General features: G+C 44.1%; 1 long non-coding RNA gene across 2 annotated transcripts in view; it reads left to right on the forward strand.

The window, feature by feature from the left end:
* The first annotated feature begins 1,120 nt into the window (after positions 1-1,120).
* LOC136287584 (uncharacterized) overlaps positions 1,121-16,620 on the forward strand; it is a 69,243-nt gene continuing 53,743 nt past the window's right edge. For both annotated transcript variants that reach the window (XR_010720179.1, XR_010720181.1), the window contains exon 1: positions 1,121-1,334. This is a non-coding gene — a long non-coding RNA (uncharacterized lncRNA). The remainder of the gene's footprint in view (positions 1,335-16,620) is intronic.

The following is a 16,620-nucleotide window of genomic DNA, read 5'->3' on the forward strand; positions in this document are numbered from 1 at the left end:
AAAGTTTCTTATTTTCCATTCTTTCTTTCCATTTGGGCTCTTTTTTTTATCTATAGACTCAGCTGGGCTGCATTGTTCAGAGTAGCGGTTGTGTTTGGATGGGTCAGGCCCTGTGAATTCACTTGGCCTTGAAGCAAAAAAACTCATCATGAATAATGAAAGAAAGGAAAATAATGCCTGAGACAGAAAGATTCTAAAAATTATTAATATCTATTCTTTCCCTCATAATTTGCCTCCAGACTCTTCCCTTTTCAAAATAGCTTGCCATTAGCAGTTGAACTTTCAATAGTCAGTGCTTTGATGGAACTGGTGCTCTGAAGCCATAGGGAACATTATTATTATTATTATTATTATTATTATTATTATTATTATTACTACTACTACTACTACCACCACCACTATATAGAATCAAGGTTCATTTTGATAAGTTCAAAGCCCTGGATGAATATACAAAGGCCCAAGTTCTGCCCTCCACCACATCTAGCCGGCTCAAACTGGCCACTTGAAACACAGCAATGTTTGCCAGGCAGACACTGAAATTCTTGTGACCGTGGACATGTAAACACCAGTGTCAGTTCCCATCCAGTAACTGCTGACAGGAAAGCTGGTCCTGTGCAGAGCAGCACCAAGGGGATTTGCAATTATGAAGGAATGGGATAAATCAGGGATGCAACTGACTGCCACTAAGTAGCTCAGCAACTCTCGGGGGTCTCCACTCAGGCTCCCAATGCCTCGTCTCAGGCAGGAGATTTTCTTGCTTCAAAGGCTTTTATTAAAAACCAGTTCAGGTAAATGCTGACAATAAGCAAGCAAACCTGTTGAGCCTCAAGTCCACAACTTGCCAGGCAACAGGATGCTTCTCTGTGACATTTAAGAGTGCTAACACCTGAAGAAAATATTGCATGTTTTACCCTTTCTGCTTAAAATAACATAAAAATGTGCTGCTCTTACAGTTGCATTTAGGAGCATTTTCAGCAAGCTGTCCCCACCTCAGTCCCAGAATCAAAGGGCTCCCAGCTGCCCCCCATTAAAGGAAACCTTCTCCATCAGTGCCCTGGCCAGGACTTTGAAATAACCCAAAGCAGCTTTACCTACCCCGAAAGCAGATCCACACCAGAATTTAGGGTGTGCTGTGTCAGGGCTCCTAGCAGGGTGTGGATGTGGAGCAATTACAGCCAATGAGCTCCAGGGAGTTAATTAGTGTGTTATCCCAAACACCCGTGGAGCATGGGTTTAGCTTCAGCTTGCTCCAGGTGCAGGCACATTAACTGTGTGCTACTCCATGTTCCCTCAGAGCAGCTCCCTCCAGCTCCTTGGGCTACCCCGAGCTTCGGGTAAGTCTTTCAGTTATTCCTGAAGTTTTACAGCTTTGTAGCACAACAGTGCTCTAGTTTCTTTTTGAGGTGATGAGCAGAGAAAGTTTGATGGTTGTAGGATCTGAAGTTGCTCCTTTCTGTGGCAGTTTTAAGGTGGAGTAGCTGCTTCATGTGAAAGGTGATGTTTTTGTCTTTCTATGGCGAAATCCTATTTTTTTTTCTCCTTTAAGCCCTCGCTCCATCTATATTTACCCTCAGTTCCATGGTTCTGCTTTGTTGCCATGTTTAGCCTTTAGACAGCTGCATACATGTATTGCTTTCCTTTCCTTGTAGAGCCTTCCCTTAGCTGGTCATCTGTGGAGAACAGCAGGATTTTATGGGACTTGGTACTTCTTAAGTCAGACTTCTTTGATTTTCTGTCAAAATAGCAGATGATTATTTTGTTGGTAACGGTCAGACATGCCAGTTCCATGAGCATTATGGTCTTTGCAGTATGTGAAGTCAGAATTGTTACGGCCTTTAGTCAGGCAACGCTCCTACGGAGTGTGGGGATTTTGCCCCTGGTTAAAACAGGGGTTGCCCTAAGCTTCCACTTCATCCCTTTCCCGGTCTTGGAGGAGAGTTGGGAGAACAAAAGGTGCATCTTTTTTCTCAGCTGCCAGACTTTCAGAGAGCCTGGGCAGTGTTAACGAGGCACAGCTGGACCTTGTTTAAACACTTGAGGCTAAAGGGTGAAGCCATGAGGCGCTTCCAGAACCTTCTGGGCTTTTCCAATCAGGCTGCAGATTAATTAATTATCTCTGCCTGTGCTAGAGGTGGAAGGAAGCCTTTTAATGCCTGCCGGGGGATAAAGCGCCTTTTGCTGCCCACTGAAAGCATGGCAGCCTCAGCTTAAATGGGTGAGCCTGTGTCATGTGCCCCATTTCAGGGACTTTAATGGCTCAGGGGAGAAGGTTTTATGTGGCAACCCCCCTGATTCCAGGGGGTTCACCTGCAGCTTGTGGCAGGCTGGGTTTTAAGTCATCAAAATGCACTTGTGTGTTACCTGCAGAGATAATTGAATGTATATGCACATCCCCAACAGAACACCTGTGCTGCCTCCCTGGCATGCATAAGTATTCCCTGCATGCCTGTGTGTTCTCTGCAAGCTACACTACACATTAATGAGACAATCCATATATTGCGTTAGGACAGACCCTATGCAGACAATGCTTCAGGTACTGATTTTTTTTTTTTTTTTGTGTAAATCCTGAAATATGGCTGATATGGTCCACTGCAAAATGAACCTATATTGGAAATGGCAAAATTGTAATGTAAAATATACTGGGGTCAGTGGGGTGTGATGTTTTTTGCATACATTTTTTCTCCCTTGACCCATGCCATTCTCCTGCATATCGGGGGAAAAAAAAGCTTCATCTCACACAGAAATGTGATGTCCTTTACTGCCAGAGGCTGTTGCTGTTTTAAATGAGGAAAAAGCACAATGCATGAAGAAGGAAAATTAAAGCATATTCATTTTGGAAATTAGATACGGTGTCAGGAGACTCTCTGGAAATAGCATGGTTTGAATGGAGTACCAGACTACAAGACAGTTCACTGAACTTTTGACCACTATTTATACTATGGGAGCTTTTGAAATGGGAAGACAGCGAAGTATTTTATAGCTGTTTAATAGAGGATTGTGGTTTTTACTAGACATTTATCTTCCCTCTGAGTGTATATAAGATAAGTAAACATTATGTAGTGTAATTGCGTTGTGTTGGAAGCACTTTAATTTAGGGCTGCTTTATGTTCCCTGTTTGTGGCACATCTCATCACCAGCCACCGTGAGGGGGTGTAGGTGCCACCCGACTTCATCCCAGGATCCAACACGTAGCTGAGCCTGTTCCTGGGATCTAAGTGATGCTTTTGCTGTTTGTATTGGGCAAAAAAGTCTAAAGCAGAGGTGGTTGTGGCCCTGGACTGTTTGGGAAGCTCAGGTAACTTCTAGCTCCAGGCCTGACTTAATTTTTCTCTCATTTCTATATAGTGAAACTCATTTTAACTTCCTCTATGGCTTCAGTCCCTCTTTAGCATTCCAAGTGCAGGGAGCAATACACCCTTCCAGAGCTGGCAGCTATCTTATTACAATTGTAACGATGCATCACCAGGCAGACATGCATGAATGAAACACTGTTTGCAAAACCAGAATGTGTTTGGGGTATTTTTAGGTCCTATTAACTTGGGCTGTTGTTCAGGGAAATAATATGGAAAGATCAAAATTTTGGCGTAAACCTGAGAAAACGTGGTCTCGCTGTAGTCAAGACTCTCTTCTTTCCCTTCTCCCTTTACTTTCCATCTACATAAATTCTTAGCTTCAGCTGGCATGGGGAGTGTTCCACTGTGGCTATGGGTCTTGAGGACCAATCATTTGAGAGGGAAGTGCTCTGGAGAAGGAGCTGCCACTACCAAACCGGCCACCTCCTGGAGCTGAGGACTCAAATGGAGTCATGCTGTACTGGGATTGGTGCACGTAGTGCTGTTTTTCTTTCTGTTTCTTTTCCTCTTGGAGACAATTATAAAAGAGATCACTTACTGCTTAATACTGAGAGGCAAGCCACAAAGCCTTATTTTCGTTTTTATCTTTTTTATTATGATTTTCGGGGAAGTTTAGACTGATGGACATCCATTGCATAGTCCCTTTGTCTTTTGTCAGTTAGCCTTTCATATAATTTAGCCTATGTGGGAAGGAAAAATAGATTTTTTTTTTTTTCCTTCTGCTATGGAAGATGCTTTTCTTCCTTGGACCAGAAGCTCCTCTCCTCTCACTAGCCAGTAACAACCCTTCTGTTCATCCTTATGTCAAAGCCACACTACTGAGCTAATAGAGATCGCTGACAATTAGAGATGAGCTGAAATGATTTGGCAAGCTCTGGGTGCCTGCGAACCTGAGGGTGTTCTCGGATCCCTCGGAGCCTGGCGGGTGCCTTGCCAGCCGCCCGCTTCCCACGTCCCCTGTCCTCGTGGGGAGAGCAGTTGGGATGCTGAGTCCAGCTGGGCCTGGAGGTTGGAGAAGAGTGTGAGGGAGAGTCTATCAGATTCATCTCTTCCCTGCTGGGGGATGCAGCTCTTCCCTGCTTCCCTTCCTGGCTGCTCTTTGTTGCTTCTTTTTGCCAAGATGGCCCAGACACTGTCAGGTCTCTTCTCCTGTGGGAGTTGGATGTGACAATATCCCAGGATGACTCTGTCTTTACCTCAGGAGTAGCTTGATGGGTCACAGCTGGAGAGACAGTGTCCCTGGAACGCACAAGAGACACAATGTGTGGGATAATGTTTTAAAAGGAATGCAAATTCCCCATCAGTGCATATCCCCTCAGGTGTAGGGTTTGTTGCCTCCTTTTGTAATGGCTATTCATTTCACTTTATTTTTCTCTAGACCTAAAGTATTTCTATCCTGTGCTTTCTTGTTGCCCAAGACAGTATCATGAAAATGCCTTGAGGTCCTATTTATGCCAAAACTTTATGGGACAAGTGGTAATTTTAGATGTTTTCCTTAATCTTTATTCAGTGGGACTACTCAAACCTAACTTGAAACAATACCCCAAGTAATCATTGGTGAAAAAGTAAATACCCCAAACAAATATCTCAAAATTAGGATTTGTCATGAGATGGTCTATCACTGGAAAAGGTGGTTGGCTGATGGCTGAGTCATGATCAGCAGCTTGGCATCTCTAGCATGGTTTCTACCCTGAAAGAGAGAATTTACCTTTTCTGCTCATCCTGACTAGCTATTTGTGGGAGTGTGGAGAGAAGCTGCTTCCCCAGCCTCATTAGGGAGCTGTGCTGCAGGAAAATTGCTTAGGGAATTTTTGTACAGTATTTTAATCCCGTGAAACTGAAATGACGAGGTGTATTTTCATTATTTTGTTTCGCTTTTCTTAAGGCTCCAGGGTCTCTTTCACCATAGTGTGGAAATTTGTACCTCAGTGTTTCTGTCTGCCAAGTGTGTCTGATATTTGTGGAGGACTTTGGAAGTGTCTTTGCCTTCAGTCCAGTAAAATTTTTAATCTGCATCATGTGTCTAATAAACAGGAGTGGTAAAGTGCAACAGGTGGCCAAAACCTAGAAATTAGCAAATTTCAATTTGCATTTTGGAGGCGTATGAAATACATCTGTGTAGTCTCTAGAAAAGCAGAGAGGGACCGTGCTGACAGATCTTTATCCTACATGTCTGCACATGCTTTTCTGAGGGAAAAAACCACACAAAACCAGCCCAGAGCCAAGGCGCAGAGGTAGTGAAACAGAAAAACGAGTGGCTTGGCCCCATCGTTTGCACTGCAGTCCGTGTGACACATTAGACATGAGTTCCTTGTGTGTGTGAGGAGATAACAGATCCACATTAATTTCAGAGCTGATTGCCGTTCTTTATTAATAGAAATGTAATGTGGTGCCAACGCCAAGCCCTGCCAGCCTTCCCTTTTCATCTCCTCTTTCAAACATAGACAGCATGGAGAGCCTGATCGGAGGATCCCCCCAATCCCTGTTTATTTCACAGCTTGTTAAGCTGAGGGACAGTAATGGCACCTTACCATGGCTGAGGTGTCAGCTAATACTGTAAATATCACCTGGAAATTTTTTTGGAAGCTGAAAATAGTTTCTGTGGAATAATGCTAATTTAATATAGTTTCATAAATTGAACAGAATTGAATGAGTGACAGTAGATTTGTGAATAATTTGCAAATTGAAGCAGTGATAAAATTTGTCAAATGTGTTTTCTATTAATAGTTTGCCCTGCTCCATGTAGCTGCTGAGTAGTCTTGGTTCTCTTTTTTTTTTTTTTTTTTTTTTGAGGAAAAGATGGAATAAAAATTCTTTTTATTACTTTTGTTATTTTTAAGCACTATCCTTTTTTTTTTTTTTCTTCTTCCCTGTTCCAAGAGCCATTGTTTACTTTTGAAGTAGATGAAAGATGAATTCAGGTTACGTTCTGACATTACAATGAAATTGTCAATAGAAATCAATGCCTTGTCAGATGATGAGTTAGGGGCTATAAGACAGCCTAAGAGTGTCCCTATATCTTCAGGCTCCCTCATTGTGCCGCCCTCCTCGGGAGCCAAGCAACTGTACTGTTATGGAAAGGTGTTGTCATCGTTAAGGGGATAGTAATGGAGTTTAATAAACCTGGCAGCCAAGGCATGGAACCCTAATCCCAGTGCCAATGTTATAAAGCAGCACGTTGTCTGTCGAGCCTGGTGTTCCTATCTGCATTTATTGACCCTGGAGAGGTAATATAAACACAAGAGATGGAGGTCAAAGAGCTCACCTTCAGCTGCTACACATGGCCATCGATGCCTTGAAATACCACCGTGTCAATCCTGTCCTCCCAAAGACCTCGGCGTGCTGAGCCGCGGCTGCCTCTTAACGTGTGCACGGGAATGGCCACGGGGCTGTTCAGGGCTGGGGAATGCCAGTGTTGGAGATGAGGCGATCCCACCCATAAAGGCTCTGGTGTCCCTTGCTGGTGGGGTTTGAGCTCTGCCCGGGACGTTCCTGCCTGATGGAGCAAGGATGTAGCCACACTCCTGCCTTAGGCCATCTCTGCCATTTGCAGCCTGTTCATCTGGGGCAGCTCGGAGCTGGCTGTGCTCTCCAGGTGTGCCTTTGAACTGGGAGGGTCTGGATGCTGCTGCCACGGAATGGCCTGAGAGTCGTTTCCCTCTCCTCCCAAATCGCCCTCAAATCTGTTCAGATTATAAATTCCAGATCCTTTCTGGAACAGCAGCTCCTTCAACTTAAACTAGTTCAGCCCCAGAAAGCAATACCTCTAAAGAGAAATTATTACTATTATTACTATAATATAAACCCCCCAAAATACACCCAAAGAACCTGATTTAGAACAAGATACAGGAAAAATTTATTCTCTCTCTCTGTGGATTAGAGGGGTGGTACTTGGAGCAGCTTGTTAAACAGAAGTGCTTGGCCCCTGGCCTTGCACTGCTGTTTAATGATCCACTCTTCATGTGCCACCTCTCTAATCCATGGAGAGATAGGTACAAATTGTGTCTATAATGTTATATTATTTAACAGTATAATGTATTATAAATCGTAGAATTGCATCCCTGCCTTGTAGTTGGTGAGGTGTGTTGCATAAGAAATCCCCTAATTCAATATAAAGTGGTTGCTCTTATGCATAACTACCTCTCTGGATCAAACCAATTCAGCCCAGAAGTGGTGAGGGGAAAGTTAAAGCTTTTTTAATTAAAAATAATAGGTGAAAATATAACTTAGTATGGTTTTTTAGGTCCCTCATTGGGTTTATAGGCTCCTACCCTCAAAGAGCTGTTCAATAGAGGAGCTTGTCCCTGCAGCAAGAACTGGTCTGCAGCATGTCCTGCCACTTCCCAGAGAATTTCCCTCCCTGCACACTGGTCAGTTTGCCTCAGGACTGATCCTCACTTCTGGTGCTGGATCTGCCAGAGGGAAGGAAAAATGTCAGTGAGGGGCCCTTGAGCAGCCTGTCCCTGCTGTGCCACCAGCCCCTTTTGCAGTGCGTGTCTCAGTGATGTCTGAGCACTGCTGCAGTAAAGTCCAAACTAAGACCCTTGTTTTATTCCCCCCCCCTCCCCTTAAACCAAATCTCTTGTCCTTGGATAGTGACCAGAAACAACCACAGCTTCAAGGAAGACTCGAAAGTATCAAAAATATCCTCATTATGTAACACATCAGTAAAATGAGTATTTTTTCCTGACCCTAATAGTGATCCACTCATGTCCTAAAGCAGTTTGAGTGATGGGCTGTCTGGTTCATTCCGTGAAGTTGCAACTAACAGATGTGTCTTTCCCCTCCCCAATAAATAACTAACCTTTCTTTAATAAATAATAAATAAACCCTGGAGCTGTTCTAGACAAACTATGCTTAATTAAAGCCTGTGACACTAAAACAAGTTACCTCTTTTTTCAATTAGAAAATGTACTTGTGGCATAAAAAAGAAAATTTAGCACTAGGAGTTTGTCTAAATGCATGATAGGAATGGGCCTTAATGAAGGCAAAGAAAAAAGCTTTGTTTGAGTTTTAGCCAGGCTTGACTCTGGGATTAAGGGTGTTGTGATGGGTCCTACCAGGGCTGGTGTTGACCTTACTGGACAAGATCCTGTTGGTCTTGTATGGTTTCCAAAAGCAATGGAGATCAGTAGTCAGACAGGTACCCAAACTCTTCAGGCCTCTTGGAGGCAACGAGTCTGGAAACCTTATGTGAGTAGTAATTTTTATTATTTGTTTTCCTCTCTGCTGAGTTTGGGCAAATCCATAAATATTTAGGAAACCTTATCTTGCTTTTCCTGTGGTATTTCACCTGTGAGAAGAAATCTGTCAGGCTTAAAACAAAGAAAAGGAAATAAACTTTGTAGACCTTTTAATGACTTAAGCCAGTGCAAATTTGTATTGGGGCTGGGGGGAAGGATTCAGTCTCATTTGAGGAGGAAGTGATGTGGGGTTAATTTCTGAATCAAAGCACACATCAGCCATTCCCATCTCCTCCAGCACTCACTGGACAGCCTGAATTACTGACTCAGAAAAGTTCCTTCATGTCCTGTGCTGTCTTTTTTAAGAAGGCAAATATTTCCTCTGTCCTTGAAGGGAAGGTGGGGAGGTGGAGGGTTGTTTCTCCCTGGTTTTAGACATGCCATATACAAGGTGATATCCTTTGTTAGGTTTTCTGGAAAACAGAAAGAGCTGAACTGTTCATGTTCCAAGTTTGTTTTGCTTGGCAAATAGGAAGTAGCGAGAACCTAGGAGATGATACTTTTATTTGCAAACAAGGGAAGTGCTTCATTCTGAATCTGAAACTTGCATAAAGTGGGGGATGTAGAGAATCAATGCTCATCCCTGCATGAGGCCTAAAATCTTGATGTGCTGATTCTTTCTGCTTTTGCTTTCTGCCTTTGAATTTATTTTTCTGAGGTGCAAAGATGCCACCGAAACTCAGAGTGAAGTATGCCGACTATTTTTTTTTTTTTTTAACTGGTGAAGCCATCAGAATAATGACAATGCTTTTCAGGGCAATTAGACAAGACTGTTTTTCACCCATGTCGTTATAATTGTCTGTGGTACCCGAGTTCCCTTCCTGCTTCCTGAGTTGTTTTGCTTTTGCTGGGTGTGAATTGTGTACAAAAGGAATGCTTTTATTCATTTACCTCCTCTTTCTAGTCAGTTTTACCTGCTTTTACAAGTGAAAGCCTGGGGCTGGGAAACAAGGAAAAAATAATACTTGCTGCTTTCCCTCTGAAAGCCCCAAATAATTATGTGACTGTGGGGCAGAGTATTTTTCTCTCCTGTGACTGGCTGCAGTCCCCACTTCTCTCCCAAACCCCTGTGAGCCCTGGGGCGCAGGATTTTCTTCCTCAAGGTGGGCAGGGATTCGTGTCCTCCCCACCAGTGCCCCAAGACAGATCAGGGTCTGCGGGGCAGAGTGGAGGTGGGGAGAGACGGGTGGGATGAACAGAAAAAAAAGGGGGGGGGAAGTGCTTCTTTCTTGGTGAGCTTTAATCGGTGCTCACCTCATACATTTGTAAAACTGACTGCCTAAGAGGTGAAAAAATCTATTTCTCCAGCAGCATGCACTTACTCTTAAATCAATCCAACGCAGTAGGGCACTTTTTTTTTTTCCTCTTGACTTTTCTATTTATTTGCTTTATATGATAACAGTTGCCTTTTCCTGGACCAAAGCAAGACAGCAGAGTGCTTTACCTCCCTCCTTTCCCCATGCTGTGGGATCATTGGAAGTAGGGTGTGAACGCTCATTCATTTTGTGGAGTGTTTTTATGTGCCTGTCTGCATAAAAATAGGATGTAATGATGTTGAGGATTAAAGGTATGGTCAGAAACTTTTTTTAATATGGTGTGAAATACTTGCACTGGGAGCAGCTCTTTCCGACCCTCCAGGACCTCCATACTGAACATACAATAGCAATAAATCCTGGCGCAGATTAAGCAATTTCCCCACAGTAATGTGTCTATTGGAGTTTCAAATAACCCAGAGTAGCTTGAAACATTTGGATATTCCAGTCTGTATCCCATCTGTATGTAGAAAGTTGATGGCAGGGCAGCATCCTGAACTTTGACTCCTTGTAAAAGTTTAAATTGCTGCCCTGCTGAGCTGAGTGAATGCTAATTACTTTGTCTCTTACAATACGTCCAGACTACTTATTTAAAAAAAAATAAAAAAAAAATCCCTCAAGACACAGCTTTTGCATGCCAAATATGTTGCACTCAACAAAACACAGCGAACAGTGGGCCTGTTTGCATACAGCCAATGCCATTGTGAATCTGCTGGGTTTAGTAGCCTTTAAGAATAATTTCAGTTTTTCACTGCTCGTGTGAAAATTGTCAAGGCTGAGCAGTGCCTGCCTGGGCACTGCTGTGGTGGCAGCTGGGATGCACAAAATCCGTGCAGGAGCACCTTGGAGTGTGTCACCAAAACAAAGATGGTCTTGAGACTGAATTTACTTATGTCTGAATCAAGCAGGGTTTTTTGCAAGCAATTAGGAGCCTTTTCCAGGCTGGTCCCAGGGCAGGCATTAGAGGTACAGTCAAACAAGGCCAAGGCTGTAACCCATGGAAGCAGAGTCGAGCAGGCTGTGTCTTCCTGGAGATGCTCAAAATCTTTGATGCTGCATTGCCAGAGTCTAATAATTGTTAACAATTCTGTAATAACAATATTAATTACCGGGGAAGGCGAAGTTCACTGATAATTTTTTGGTTTCTTTCAGCAATCATTAAGCACAATTAGAAGATCAGACCTGATGAGCTCCTGGCAGTATGTTGTTTGTAAGGGCTACTTCTTGAGTCACTGCTGCAGAGCAAGGAGCTGTGGGCAAGAGTGGCTGTGGGATTCAGGCTACAGACGTGGCATCGGGGTATCCTGTAGGGAAAATGTCCCAAAAAGAAAGAAATTGAAAGATAATGGAGCTTATGAGTAGGGATGGACAAATCACGCTGGAAAGTGAGAATCTAAACAAAGGTTAGACCCTCTGCCCTGCCCATTCCAGAGCTGTCGGTGTGCAAACTCACACAAGAAGCTGCTTGTTGGCTACTTGGGTTTTGCACCAGACCAAACCCAATGCCCTAAAGCTTTCCTGAGATGTGGTGGAGAGCACAGGGCTTGTTGTCCCATTTATTCTGTCCTGTCCTTGATTAGCAAGTGGTATCATGTTGTGGGTTTTTTTCCTCATATGTTAAGAGAAAACTAGTTTATTTTCAGCCAAGGGTAAGCTTGTCCTGCACAATGATTACAACTGGGGTTTATCTGTCACCCAAGAGTGCTGGGGACATTAAGATTTGGGGAGGAACTGTGCATTTCAGGTCACGATAAAAAAATTTAATAGAACATGGTCTCCCAGACCCTGGGCTGTGAGAGCTGCATGGCTCACACTAATCTGAAATGTTGCATCCAAGTCCTACTCCCTTGTCCCTTTCCAGGGACAGCCCTGGAAATACGTGCTGGTGTGTACCAGCTGCAGGGAGTTAAGGCAAATGTAGGGAACCAACACTGGGATGTCCTGAGCTGGAGGTGTTTGTATACCGGGTGATGTTCTGGCTCCCTTAAAGACACTTGGAAATCCCCTTGCCCTGATTTTGGAGCAGCTGAGTCTTTATGGTGTCCTGTGTCCCTCCTGTGATCGTGTGAAGGGATAGGTAAATGTGCTGCTAGCACTGCACACAGGGCTAAGGGAGTATTTTGGAAATAGGTTAAATGAAAGGCATTCCTAACATGTTACCACCAAATGTCCCAATGAAAAGGAATGTCTTTTATGGAGGCAAACAGCCTGCAAATAATTAATTGAAGAAAACGGGGGGGAAGGGGCAGAATTAAAGAATTTCATAATATTTCAGACTCAGAAAACGTGTCACCAAATCAACAAACAGAGTATTCATTAGGAGAAATTTGCTTAATTTCAGACCAGGGATGTGGAAGTGCCGTGAGAGTTGTTCTGAGGGATTTTTTAGCCCAATCAGAAATGAGAGAAGACCACAATTATTATGGGAGTCTGTTCTTCTGAGAATGCCAACCCAGTTTTGCAGACCCAAGAGGTCTGAGCAATCTCAAATCAGGTCTGGCTGCACAGCTCTTCCTCTCACCGCTGTCTGTGCCGAGTGAGACGTGAGGCTGCTCGTTACTATTTTCAAAACCAGTGTCATGTTTAACCTCTGAGGCTCCTGAGCTCAAAGTGGAGGAGTTTATTTATTGGGGCTACCTGTTCAAGTAAAGCCTGACTCCAGGAAGTTGGCTGGATTTGCTGAACTGGGTCTCACATGGGGAAGGGCTGTGAGGTTTGGGAGTGTTGTGTGTCGAGAGAGCCACGATTGAGCTGATTACAGATGTGCAAAGTGCACATCTGGGCGTTAAGAGCCTTGATGAAAATCATCAGACCGCAGGCTGCAGCTCCTCCCTGGAGGCGCCTGCAAAAGGTCACCCCATAGCTTTTCCCACTGGTGAGCAGTCCCGAATCCCCAGCTGGAAAACACTTTTTTGGATGCCTTGTCCTCCAGAAGCCGCTGCAGGAGGACGTGCAGGCCCTGATTGCTTGTCACCAGGGCTGATTCAGTGGGGTACCCGCAGCACAGGCAGTGGCGTGGTGGTACTGGAATTAACAACTCAGTGTTTTAGATTACTCCCTGGATTTATTACCTTCTGGGAAAAGAAGTTATTTCTACACCCTCTGCCAACCCTCAGTTTCTAGTAAATGAGAATATACTTGTTCTGGGACTTGGGATGCTTTATGAAAGGAGAGGGGGAGAAAAAAAATGAAGGGAAAATGATTTTGATCTGAGACAGAAATTCAGACAAAGGATTACTCGTGTTGTTTGAACAGACAGTGCATAAACATTACCTTATATTAGAAGGAACAGAGACTTGCAACATCCAGGAAACTACTTTATTCGCAAAATAAAACTAGGCCCATTTCTGCTTATTCAAATACCACCCACAACTTTCTGGGGAAAGATCATATGCAGAGCATATTTGGAAACATTATTAGGAATGCATAAAGTACAGTATTAGTCAATTTTATATGCTCAGTTGCATGAAATCTGTGTGTTTAAAAAATATAATAATTTGCATTTCATGGCTTTTGATAACCTCAGGAGTGCACTTGAAATTCAGCACATGCCCACAGCACCTCCCAGCTCACCCCATTTTTAACTGAAGACCAATGGTTTCTATTAAGGGATCAGGCAGGGACTCTGACAAGCCAGTCAATAACTATGTGAGGTTACTTCATTAATGCTATAATGGCTGATAGAGTGAGAGGCAAAAAACAGGTTCCTGACAGCAGCAAATGAAAATGATAGAGATTCCTGAAGCAACGCGCCTTTCCTTTGTCATTGTCTTTTGCTTGGCTTATTCAAAATGTGGCATTTATGTATTCAGCCTTGATGAATGTTGCAGGCTTTAAGTACTTTTTCCATCTCTAATGCAGTGCCGATTGCACATTGTTCTTTCTTTCTCTCCCTCCTTTTTTTTTTTTCCCCTTTTTTTTTCCCTCCTATAACCTCTGCTGTCAAGGGATTGTGGGCTGAAGGGTTGCAGGCTCTGGCTAAATGGCTTTTTTTGCTGTAAACGGTGAGGGTGACGGGACGATGGATCATGAGCGCCACCGGGGTCACGCAGCGAGTGGGTGGCAGCGGCTGGAGCCGCAGCAGGGTGCTGCAGGAGTCCCAGCCCCACAGGGAGCAGGACTTCAGCCATGAGAAGGCAGCACCCCACCTCCCCAGGTGTTACTGGGGTGCTTTAGGGCACCCTGCTGGTGTTTGGGGAAGCTCGTTGCACAGCTTCCCCTTTTGAGGGATGGTTCTTCCCCAGGATGAACAAAAACTCCATCCCCAGCATTCCAAATCTGGGTGTCCCCTCTGCTGGCTGTTCCAGGGTGGTCCCCGACGGGGTGTCACATTTCTGCCATTCCCCCAGAGCAGAGTCATGTGTGGAATTTGAACATCAGGATAATGGGCCTGGATAATTTAGCTTCTTTCAAGGTTTTGCAAGTATTGCATATAAATGCCCAAACTGGAGTTGGAAACATGATAGAGATTCTTACAGTTTGCTTTCACTCTTATTTCCTTTTGTTTAACTATTTACAGTATTGCACATTTGATTTTTGGTTGCAAGTGCTTTCTGGGAATTGTTTTTCTTTAGGCCACGCAGACCAGAGGGTCGAGGCAAGGCTTGCCCAATGCTGGCCCCTTGCAGAACCTGACACCTTTATGTTTGTGCTGTGGAAAAAAGCTGCTCATTTATCATTGACCAGTCTTAAAAGACAGTGCTAAAGATGAAATAAGTCTCCTCATACTTGTCAAAGTTGCCATACGATGAGTTATAAAAATAATTCTTATTTTAAATTGTTCCCTTCTCCTAATTATTGCTGATATCTCAGCCATGTGTTGAGTATTTTTGTCCAAAACAATCTATTCCTTTCATAGGGTGTTTGTGCACACCTGCTAAATACCTTCCCATCCTCTGGTTTTCTATTCCAAGGCAATTCTTTTCGTGCCTAAACCCCAGTTTGTTTCAAGCCAGCTTCTGAAGATGCTGAGGCTTAATTCAGCGCAGTGTTTAGGCATGTGCTTATCTTTAAATAGTCCCCCAGCAGTCACGTTGCAGAGGCAATATTAGACACATGCCTAACTCTCTGCTGACTGGAGCCTAAAAGGCCTAAATATCCAAATAATTAGATTAATTTGTGGCTTGATAGTGGAAGACTTTTGGCCTAGGAAATGAGAATGCAAAAAGTATGTAAAGCAGTTGCAGATGTGCGTTTCCCAGCGAACTTGGAAGAGACCGCGAGGCAAAATGTTGATACTGGGCGTGCAAGAATGTCTGAACATTAAAGTGCTTTAAGCTTCTTTAAGAAGTAGCTTGGGTACGAACCAAAGCTCGGGTTTAAATTGTTTCCGCAGCAGAAGCAGAGAGGCTCAAAGCTTGCATTATTTATTTTTTTTAGGCACTGGTAACTTCAGGGATTTTCCCATGTTTAGGGTTTAACAAGAAGGGGGCCAAGTGTGCTGTGGTTAATGACATAAGCATTAAAATAGAAGGATGAGGGAGATCCGGACTCGCAAACCTCTTTGGGGATTTTGGGCCAGCCAAATGACCCGCTCAGCAAAGAGGGTGGGCTGCTGCTTTCTCTAGCTTGTTCTCTATGAGCTTCTGGCAAGTGTTGCTGCTTGCCGCAGGAAGGGTCTCCAAGACATCAATGCCCAATCTGGGCATTGCTGTGATAACTTAAAATCAGCCAGATACAGAGGAAGGCCTCAAGCTGCTCATTTCCAGTTGCTTGGGAAGATCTGTTGGAGACCTGGGGCATGGAGAAGGGCACTGGTGTTTATAGCAGGGGGTGGTCATACAAAGTACATTTGCCTGTCTCTCGCTGTAGGCTGGAAGGGGAAGCCTAGTTTGGAAACATAACTTTTTTCAAGGTGTGTGGTTTAACAAGTCATGAAACTTCTCTTGAGGTGGAAAAGTCTCTATTTATTCACATATTGCAAAGTGGTTTTCTATCTTAACTAGCCATGCTAGGAGTATTTTCCACCTATTTGCAAAAGCAAAACTCTGGAAACCAACAGCTTCTGCCAAGGAGGATCAACTCTCTCTTGGGACTTTTGGGGTTACCTGCAAAATGTTTGAAGTGGCCCCAGTTTCCAGCCAAATATTCATTCAGTTGCTGAGTGCACTCTGTGTGTGTAAGCTGATGTCATTCTGTGCCCTGTGGGACTTCAGGACACTTCCCAATGGGGTGATCTCACACGTTGTCCATGGTTTGGCTTGGTCTGTGGTTGGTTTAGTACCTCCCTGTTGGTCTTCACGCAACTCATTTCAGTCTGCCTTCAGTCTTAAATTATTCCAGTGTCTTCCAGGCACTCAGCACCTCTTCCCCAGTCTGTTTCCCAGATGGGAAAGGCTGTGATCCCTCCTGGTGCAGCCAGAGCAGGCTTGGCGTGTCCCCATAACTGCAAATACTGGAGCTGTGGCAATTCCTTTAGACCCAAGCGTCCAAGGCTCCCTGCTGTGGAGCTGAGGTTGAGAAGTGTCCCTGGATGAAAGCTGCCTTCCAGGAGAGGATTTGCTCAAAGGGTGGTTGTGCAGCAAAGCTTGCCCTCTGTTAGGATAAACCCTCCTGGAGAGGCAGCTCTGGGAGTTGCAATTTGCACCTCTCTGCGCAGGCAGAAGTGTGAATTGAGTGAGGAAGCTGCCAGGCTTTGCTTCCTCCTTGGGAAACCACCAGGATTGTTTTCCACTGGGCAACAAGGAGAAAGGGACACACTCATTCTGCTAA

This window comes from Chamaea fasciata, unplaced genomic scaffold (assembly GCF_029207755.1).
Source record: "Chamaea fasciata isolate MVZ Bird 193981 ecotype frontalis unplaced genomic scaffold, bChaFas1.0.hap1 SCAF_3, whole genome shotgun sequence".
In the NCBI taxonomy this organism is placed as follows: domain Eukaryota; kingdom Metazoa; phylum Chordata; class Aves; order Passeriformes; family Sylviidae; genus Chamaea; species Chamaea fasciata.